This window comes from Alosa sapidissima, chromosome 20, assembly GCF_018492685.1.
Source record: "Alosa sapidissima isolate fAloSap1 chromosome 20, fAloSap1.pri, whole genome shotgun sequence".
Taxonomy (NCBI): domain Eukaryota; kingdom Metazoa; phylum Chordata; class Actinopteri; order Clupeiformes; family Clupeidae; genus Alosa; species Alosa sapidissima.
In genome coordinates this window covers 8,429,963-8,437,462 of record NC_055976.1, presented here as the reverse complement: position 1 = coordinate 8,437,462, position 7,500 = coordinate 8,429,963, and the positions used below count along the sequence as shown (strand labels likewise).

General features: G+C 49.5%; 1 protein-coding gene across 1 annotated transcript in view; it reads right to left on the bottom strand.

The window, feature by feature from the left end:
- Window positions 1–7,500, bottom strand: part of drp2 (dystrophin related protein 2) — a 138,809-nt gene that overhangs the window by 68,353 nt on the left and 62,956 nt on the right.

Sequence of the window (7,500 nt, the reverse complement as noted above, 5' to 3'; positions counted from 1 at the left end):
GTGTTAGATGTAGCTCACTGTAGGCCTGGGAAAGGGTGAGCAGCCATTGGTGACAGAGTGAGAGAAAGAGAGAGAGAGAGAGAGAGAGAGAGAGAGAAAGAGAGAGAATCAGAGGGAGAGAGAGAGAGCGTGTGGGAGCTAGGGCACAGGAGGCCTGCCCTGAAAGAAAACACTAGAGATGCTCTCTTCATCTCTCTCCTGTTTTATCTCCGCTTCTCTGCCTCTCTGCCTGCTTTCCTATCTTCTCTCTCTCTCTCTCTAGCTCTCTCCATCCTTTTTTTCTTTTGTATTCGATGTCTTTCATTAACCTACAGCAGGGCAGAGGAGATGCAAAACAAATTCACACAGCCACACTCGAGAAAGCGCGCGCACACACACACAGAGAGAGAGAGACACACACACACACACACACACATATGACTAAAACAGAAACGGTCAAGGCATAGCTTTTTTCCAAATGATCTGAAAAGCACACTCAGACTTGTATTTATAATATACCAATAACACCCACACATACCCACACATAAACTGTACAAAACACATATCACCATAATGCACTAAGAATGCTGCTATGCAACAAAGACAAAATAGAGCTAGCATCTGCAACCAGAAGAGCACTAGCAGAATCATGAAGACAACACACACACACACACACACACACCACAGACACACACACACGCGCACACACGCGCACACACACAAATACATACAGTATGCACCCAAAATGTGAGGTCTGGGTGGGTGTTGCCACTCAGATAACAATGAAAAAGTTCTATGACAGTAACTAGCTTTGGAAGGTATGCATGATGTGATTCTCTGGCATATGACGAGGCAGGCTCACACACACACACACACACACAGAAAAACACACACACACACAAAAACAGACACACACACACAGAAAAACACACACGCTACAGCGGCTCCACTGCTGCAGCAGCCATTCTCCTCCATGCTGCTCTGTCATTAGCTTCCTTGCACGGAATTGGAGTGAAGGGTGGCATACAGAACAGAGCACAGGGGAGCCCAGCCAAGCCTGACTGGAGACCCCCCTCACCACCCCCCATCACCAGCCTCCTTCCCTCGCCTCCTCCTCTCCTCTCCCCTCCCCTCCTCTCCCCCCACACTCCCTCTCATCTCCTTTCTTCTCCCCTCCTCCTCCCTTCTCCTCTGCTCTCCTCTCTTCTCCTCTCCCCCCACTCCCCCTCTCCTCTCCTCTCCCATCCCTCTGCTCCCTGAGCCTCAATCCTCTGCTGCCTCTCACTCAGTGCCTTACTGCTCTAGCCCCTCAAGACGCAGCTAGTGAGAGAAAGAGGGAGAGAGAGGAAGAGAGAAAGAAAGAAGCAGAGAGAGAGAGAAAGAGAGAGAGAGAGAGAGAGAGAGAGAGAGAGAGAGAGCGTGTGTATGTGTGTATGAAATATAAATGTATAGGCAGGTGATCCGCGTGTGTACATAGTACTGTATGTGATTGGATGTGCCTTTGCACAAGGCGCCCTGCATAAGGATTAACACACAGTGTACAGACACACACACACATGCAGGCACATACGCATGCCTGCACACACACACATACACACACATACAGACAGACACACACAAACACACACGCACACACACAAACACACATACACAGGCACACACACACACACACACACACACACACACACACACACACACTCAGTCCCACACGGCAAACATGATTATCTCATCTGCTGGAGTCAGGGGGGAGTGGTGGGCTGTCTGGGCGAATCCCTGGGCCTGTGCGGCGCACCCCAGCGCAGTCTGGGGAAGAGAGAGCGATTAGTTCTGCCTCGGCTGGGCCGCTCACCAAACGCTGCGTCTCAATCGCTTTGTTTAGCTCAGCCTCATCCCACCACAACAGAGCGAGAATGTGTGTATGAGTGAGGGTGTTGTGTTGTGTTGTGTTGTGTATTTGTGTGTGTGTGTGTGTGTGTGTGTATGTGTGTGTGTTGTGTTCTCTATATCAGTGTGTGTTTGTATACACGTTTCCATATGTGTAAGTGTGTGTGAGGGTGTGTTTTTTTTGTGTATCATTGTTTCTTTGTGTGTGTTTGTGTGCACAATTTTTTGCGTCAGTGCTTGTGCACATATGCAAATGTGTGTATGGGTAGGGCTGGTGTGTACAGGGTGGGGGGACAGAGATGCTGTGGAGTCTATGCTTGTCAGTTTGGGTGTGTGTGTACATGTGTGTGTGTGTGAACGGGGGTTGGGGGCCTGGTTGTGTGTGTTAGTGCATGCTGATGTGATTAAATAATTCATGTGCTCATCAATCCCACTTGATTTGTTCCTTCATTAGCGCACTGGAGGGTTCGTCTGCAGGCAAAACATAAACAAACAGAAATACAAGTAAACACACACACACACACACTCACACACACACACACATACAAACACATACAAACACACATACACACACACACACACACACACACACACACACACACACACACACACACACACACACAAACAGACACACTGCTTGCGGCTCCTTTATGTGTGTGTCCTGAAATCCCCCTGAGCCCCTGAGTAATCGTGGTGATGAAATCAGAGCCTCTCTCTGGTGACTGACCGGCCCACAGGCTGGACAATGCCGCTGCCGCCACTTGCAGCCTTTATCTTCTCTGAGATGCTCTGCGACTCCAGATGAGTTTAGCCAGGCCCAGCATGGGGTACACACACTCTCACTCTCTCCCCAAAATGAACAGGTGCTACATTGGTCTATGGAGAAGACCCTGTGTGTGTGTGTGTGCGTGTGTGTGTGTGTATGCGTGCGTGTGTATATGCATGTATATGTGTGTGTGTGTGTGTGTGTGTGTGTGGGTGTGTGTGTGTGTGTGTGTCTGAGGAGATTTCTATGTAACCTTTTCAATCAGCAGCTTGATCTAAGGCTTGGTGTGGCCTCCCCGCACATTCGATCGATCCTTCCTGAATCAGGCAGCTGATTGCTGGTGAGGGGATCAGCGAGAGTCGCTGCACCAGAACCAGGCACACACACACACACACACACACACACACACACACACACACACACATTGACTGACTGGAGTGCAGCAGCGTGAGCAGCATACAGTGACTAATCTGAATATGACTGTGAAAACTCCAGGGCTACTGTGACTATAAGCTAACCTAAATCCAATTGATTTGCACATCGAGTTGAAGTCAAGGGGACAAAAGGCAGCATGTAATTTGCCAGATTTTTTTCCTGCAAATCCATACCACATCAAATTGCGTTTCAAATGTTGTCTTTTCTTTTCTATTAGCAAGACCCACCTTGTTGGCTAGGCACCCTTGAGGACCAGGCCATTATGTGGCCGTGCTGTTGTTGGGGGCCAGTGTTGACAGTAACACAGGGCCACGCAACGCAACACACCACAAACAGTCCCAGACCGCATCTCATTTCACCACAGAGCAGCACAAAGGATCAAGCACAGCACTCCACACCTCAGACCCCACCACCTGGCCACGGCTCCAGCCTTATCGGCTGCCAAGAAAAGGGATCGGACAGATCGTCCCAAAAACTGGATCTGAAAAACTAATCTGAAGACCGATGACAGAGTAGTGTGGAATTAGGGTACATTCTGACATGGTAATCTGAGGTCATGTCCAGGAGTCTGAGTTCAGATTTATCATGCTGGGGCGCGTTTCCCAAAATCATAGTTGCTAACTAAGTTAGAAACTTTGTTGGTTGCAATGCAATTTCCCATTAACAGGTTAACAGGTTAGCAACTATGGTTTTGGGAAACGCATCCCTGTAGTCCAAGATTAGTGTTATGATGTATCGGTACAGTATGAGTTTAGCACAATAGTCTAGGGTTCTGATCCACAGTGAGTGAGAGTCCGATTTATTGGTACAATTTGTCTTTGTAACTAGAAAACACATGGTTTGGAACACTCAAATGTGTCTGGTGAGTTCACGATGCACTTATCCACAGTTGAGTGTAATTGATTAGCATGTTTATCCCATCAGGGTCTCAGCTCATCCAATATTAACCAGCGGCAGGCAGCAGTGGGAAGCTCTCTTGCGACCGCTGCAGCGACAATCTCCGCCCCGGACGATCGCACTCGACTATCACTCACACAAATCGTGCCACATCCCGTTCCACGCAACAGTTTTCGCGATGCCTTTCATCCAAAGCTTCCCCCACCACACACACACCCCACCTCAGTGGGAAAATATGGGCACATTTTCAGCAAGCCTGGTCTGCGCTTTTGAGGAAGCTGAGCCATTGATCTGAGCCCTGCCGAGCGCCGCACGCACGCTACCCCAACCAAGCCGCCAAACAGAAACGCCTGCGCTGAAGCATCCACCGAGGAGGTAGCGCGCTCGGGTTTCGTGACGGTGCACACACGAGCTGCTCTGTATGCGCACGACAGGGCTGGAGGCCAGCTGGATACGCTGCTGACGATTAACCTGGCCTCCTGGTGTGTCCACCTTCTTATCAAGTGTTCTTACCGAGTGTGCTTACAGCTCGCAGGCAGAACACACCAGCGTGGGTGAGATGGAGGGAGGGAGGGAGAAAGCACTTCACCTCTTGCCAGAGAGCAGTGTTTTTATCTAGCAATATCCACCATGTGATGACTGACAGCTGTCATTTGCTGAATCACATGAGCTGTGTGTTTCTGGATGAATGTGGACCTTTACTATCTCTCCCTCTTTCTCAGTCTCTATCCCTTGCTTTCCTTCCTCTTTTCTCTGTCATCACTTTGCTTTTTGAGAGGCTGATCACGATGGCCTTCTCTGACAGACAACGAAGCACCGCCTGTCAGACACGACATGCCATGACCAGCAACACAAACACGCGTGTGAATGATAGCACAGACACCAGACTTCAGAGATCCCCCCGCCCCCCTTAAGCAAGAGAGATCGAGAGAGAAAGACAGAGAAGGCGGGAGCGAAAGACAGGAAACGAGAGAGGGAGAGAGGAGAGAACGAGGGTGACCCTCTCAGCAAAATGTCTTTCCTTTTAATCCCTGACCTCGGCGCGGCGCTGCAAATGGCTGTAATTACCAGACCATTACGGCTCAATCAGGAGCGCGCTTGAGTGCTAGCCGCGACGCTAGTGGGCTCCGCAGGGCCACGCCGAACAACAACTCAAAGCAGCGCACTGCAGAGAGGGTCCAGGAGGCCGCGGTGGAGGTCAGTGCTGAAGGGGCTGTGGGAACGGTGGAAGGGGTGCGGGGGGGGGGGGGGGGGGGGAGAGGGCAGGAATGAGTCTGTAGTGGAGGTCATGTCAGTGGTCCGGAGGGTCCATCGTTGAGGGAGGGGTGGTGTGTACAGGCGGGTCAGAACAGAACACTGGGGGGTGTGTGTGTGTGTGTGGGGGGGGGGGCGGGGGGGTTGGAAACAGCTCACCCCATATCACAGCTGGGGACTTCAACACACAGATCCACAAACACACACAGACACACACACATAGACAAACACACACACACACAGGCCATAACATTCCATGCATGTCTCTCTCCTCCCATCCGACCCCACGTAGGGCATTCTCCACAGGCCGGAGCCGTTTACTTTTATTGCCGTGCGAGAGCGTGGACACAGAGCCTGATTGTCCACCAAGGGCGACAAAAGACAGCATCAACAAAACACAAAGGCAGCCTCTTATGCTCCCGGGGAGAGTTCAGGCTCAAGTAAATGGAGACGGCAGCCTGACAGATTGCTGTCTACTGAAAGGATTACGGCCCAGTGAAGAAGTGTAACCAACCAAAGTCAGTGCTGCGACTTGAGAATTCCCTTGAAAATAAACACAACTTATAATTAAAAAGTCTTATAGTCGTGTCTGTATTTATGTATTTGACTGCGATCACAAAATCCTTTCACTGTCTAGGGATTTGCTAGGGATTTGGAGTCTACGCTTTCCGTAGTGGCGATGAATGCAGCTGTAATGCTGTCTGACGTATACGATGCTTTGCAGCGCAGCACTCAAACGTGTCCATCTCCCCGGTGACAGACAGCGGCATCCTTCACGTGGGAGTAAGAAACATCCAGGTGTCAATCAGGCCACAACGTTTCAAAGGAAAACAAAAACCACAGCAGCAGAGCACATGCCGTGATCGATTGTCTACCAAGGCCAAGGCACACTGTGCTTAGAAAAGATCTCTCTCTCTCTCTCTCTCTCTCTCTCTCACACTCACACATACACACACACACACACAAACAAACAAGCGCACGCACGCGCACACACACACACACACACACACACACACACACACACACACACACATACACACACACATACACACACACACACACACACACACACACACACACAAACACACACACACACACACACACAGGGACAGCTCTCTTTGTGAGTCAAGTCAGACTGAATGTGAAGACTACATTCCAGAATCCCATCTGAGGAGAATAAACGTGGAGGTCCGAAGGCGTGGAGGTGATGTCATTACCACTGCAGGGTATAGCATGCTGTGAATCCTATGGATCCAGACCACTTTGCATCCCACGCATGCTCCACTATGGGTACTACATGTGTAGTATGCATGATGATCTGATTAGGTCATAATGATGGGAGGGGGGCAGTAGGCCTGTCTTAACAAATCGCCTGGCTATGTTCTATCTGTGGTGATGCATTAGGGTCAAGCAAGCAATTACTGCGCCCGATTGTGTAATGTCAACCGTCTACCCTCAAGCCTACGCTCCAACAACGTTGAGAGGCCAGAGTTTCACCCCCCCCCCCCCCCCCCCCCCCCCATTCGCACCCACAACGTTCCTTCCAATTAAGAGATCAGCAAAGTTGTAATTACTGGGCTTATTGTGCCGACTGCTGAGGTGTTGATGTGTGCTTTCACAGCTTCTGTTGCAAAAGCCCATGGTGCGAGTCCAACCAAAACATTATCATTATGTCTATCAAAAGGGTGTAATCAACAACAAAATTAGTTAATGCTCAGTTGTTAATGCAGTAATAAGCAGGCTTGCATCCGCACACATAAATCCCTCGGGGAGGGGGGGGGGGGGGGGGGGTTGTTGAGTGGGGGAGGCTATTCATTTAAATAAGAGTCTTCACCGCAAAAGTGGATGATCTCTATGAAATATTCATCATCCAGGCAACCCTACGGGAGGATAATCTCGTTGCTGGTGCCACTAAATCCATTCATGCATGACATCCAGTTGTATATAGGACAGCGTCACAACGCAATGGCGTACTCAAATGTGTATTAAGCCATGCACAGGAGACGTCCCCAGCCATGGGTGACTGAGCCAGAGGGGCAGATTGACAGAGAGCTTTTCACAAACACAACAGTGGCACATAGGGCACCAAAACCTATATTTGGCTACAGCATACATCATATCACATTGCTTTAGATAGAGCAGAAACTACTCTTCATACTTGGCTGTACATTATAGCAAATAGCAAATGTAAAATACATTGAGTAAACAATACACAATACAAATGATAAAATGATAGAAGAATATCAAATAAACAATATACAATACATACATACATACATACATAC